We start from the raw sequence: 2,711 nt of genomic DNA on the forward strand, positions 1-2,711 counted from the left end.
CCATGTGTTCAACGAACAACATGTCTGTTTTTCTTTTTGAGTTGTTGAATTACCTTCCGGACCTTGATGGACACAAAAAATTTCAAGTTTCATCGATGGTTATTGGCTCACTACTTTTTGAAGAACACAATTTCAATTTTTTTATGGTAGGGCATCCGGTTATGGTGATTGTGGAAAGGAAGTGGTGGGTGAAATTTTTATATCTTATTCAACTTTTTGAATGTTAATTTAAATGGGAAAAAAAAATCAAATAAGAGTAAAATAGTGATTTAGGATCATAAAAGAAAATAAAACTATACCACTAACCGCTCGTTAAATAAAACCATAAGGACCAAAATAACCAACTACATAGACCAATCCCATAATTTTGCCATTTTCTTATTTTATAATTTATATAAGGGAAAATGACTTAAAAGCCCAACGAAGTTTCCAAACCATTCAAAAAACCCCAATCAAGTTTTGTTTGTTCAAAAAAACCCAACGAACTTAACATTTTATCTAAAAAGTCCAATAAAGTTCCAAACCGTTCAGAAAATCTCAATTTTGTTTTGCTTAAGTTCGTTGGGTTTTTTTTGAACAGTCAAAACATAATTGAAGTTTTTTAAACGTTTTGGAAACTTCGTTGGTCTAACAAGTCATTTTTCCGATACGGTAATAAGCCACGTCATATGTTTCTCTTATTTGACTTTCAGGAAAGTATAACTTAGTTGGACTTTTTAGACAAAATGTTAAGTTTGTTGGGTTTTTTTGAATAGACAAAACATAATTGGGGTTTTTTGAACGGTTTAGAAACTTAATTGGGCTATTAAGTCATTTTCCCTTTATATAATTTGATTTTTTTTATTGAACTTTATTTGTTTCGCCTTTATTAAGAGACGTGTTCCGAATCGATTAGATCTTAAAGTTCGATCCGCCATACTTATTATACCTTTGAATGCTTCAGGAAACATGGGGCTCAGATTTAAAATGTATCTGAACCATTTAGACAGCCAGGAAAGGCCCATTTTACCCTTGAGGCCTTGACCTCTTCAAAGCAACCACCCTCATCATCAGCGCCTCCTCTCCGGTGTGTCACCCTCACATCGACGCTTCCCCTCCAGCGACTGTGGGTGGGTGTGTGCAAGAGAGAACTCCAAGAACTGAAGATGTCGTGTAAGACCTCATAGATTCATTTTCCCAATTAGGTCTATGAGAGTTCTAAATTTGATTGTGACAATTCGCACTTCAGGTTGCCCCTGCAAAAACAGTTGTGCTAATTCGCATCTCTTGTGTCTAATTTGAACTCGCTTCTTTTTTACTGCCTAATTAATGATAATTTCATTTGCATCACTTGTATTGTTGTAATTATTCAAAAGCAGTTGCTTCTTTCAAATGCATTTTGGATTAGAAATTTAGCAAATTAATACCAACATTTTTCCATTCCTACGGCTTGTTATGAAGTTCACTGTTTCTGTGAGAACTCTGAAGTTCACTCTTAACGTTTTTTTAATTGGCAAGAAGCATCTAGCTGTCAGATACAATAAACCCATGCCGAGATCGTCGACCACGTAAGATTTCAAATCTCTTTTCAGTTATTATAAAAATTCAGTCTTTTTTACAAAATGTTTCTTTTTTTGTTCAGATATTGTATTCTTGGAGATGGTTGTCAAATGGAAGGGATTGCAAATGAAGCATGTTCATTTGCAGGCCATTGGGGTCTTGGAAAAGTTGATTGCGTTTTATGATGATAACCACATATCGATGATTAATTGAAGCTTGATTTGGTTTCCTTTGGGTTTGATTTGGATATTTGATCCTTGTTTGTGAATCCGCTATAGAAAGAGTAGATATTAAACTTGATTTGATTGCAATAACTTTGAATTCTCTTCCTTTTGAAGAAAAATATGTATATATCATTAGATTACAACTTGTTGGATAGAAGGGTAAAATAGTCATTTTTATTATCAACACAACAATTTAGAACATATTTTCATTCAGAGGCTCTAAATCATTAGGGCCTATCATTTAGAGTTTGCCAAGCTACCCTTTAGTTTATACTCTTTTAACATTTATTTATATGTTTATAACAGTGTCCAATATTAATATCAACTGTGAAGATATATTAAAATTTGTTATACGTCAGTAGATTCTATTTATATTCTAAATTTATAAGTTTATATAACGTAATAAAAGTATAAACTATTATTGGAAATGGAATGAAGAAAAAAAAATAAAGATTTAAAAATGAAGTCATGAAAAGTTTTTAAATGAAAATTAGTATGTAGTGTCCGGATTGGTGGGACCATATTCCCAGCAAACATGAGCCAACCAATTTTTTACAAAGAAAATTCAAAGGGTCCTAATAATCCACAAAACTTGCAAAACTCCTCTCACCTGTTTGGCTTAATTCAAAACTTCAATATAGACCATATATTAACAATCTAACACCCAAATTTTTAAATAATATTTCACATTTTAAAAACACACTTCATTCATATTTTTTTATAAAAATATCATTGTATCACATAATCAATTCATAACATAACATCCCAAGATCATAAAATGTAAAAGCTCCTCATGTGTGTACGGATCAAGCCGGCGCCTTCCCGCGATCCCCACTGGTACCTGAAACACATAACATAATACTGTAAGCATAAATGTTTAGTGAGTTCCCCAAAATACCACACACAACACATATTAGCTACCCGAGGCTATAACTCTGTTTGACCCAC

The 2,711-nt window shown here is 32.7% G+C and overlaps 1 long non-coding RNA gene across 1 annotated transcript; it reads left to right on the forward strand.

Annotated features, from left to right (window-relative positions):
- Nucleotides 1-851: 851 nt before the first annotated feature.
- On the forward strand, nt 852-1,839 carry LOC122195506 (uncharacterized). Its single transcript, XR_006185750.2, has 2 exons — nt 852-1,547; nt 1,622-1,839. It is a non-coding gene; the product is annotated as an uncharacterized LOC122195506 (long non-coding RNA).
- Nucleotides 1,840-2,711: the final 872 nt, after the last annotated feature.

The sequence above is a fragment of the Lactuca sativa genome, chromosome 8 (genome assembly GCF_002870075.4).
Source record: "Lactuca sativa cultivar Salinas chromosome 8, Lsat_Salinas_v11, whole genome shotgun sequence".
Taxonomy (NCBI): domain Eukaryota; kingdom Viridiplantae; phylum Streptophyta; class Magnoliopsida; order Asterales; family Asteraceae; genus Lactuca; species Lactuca sativa.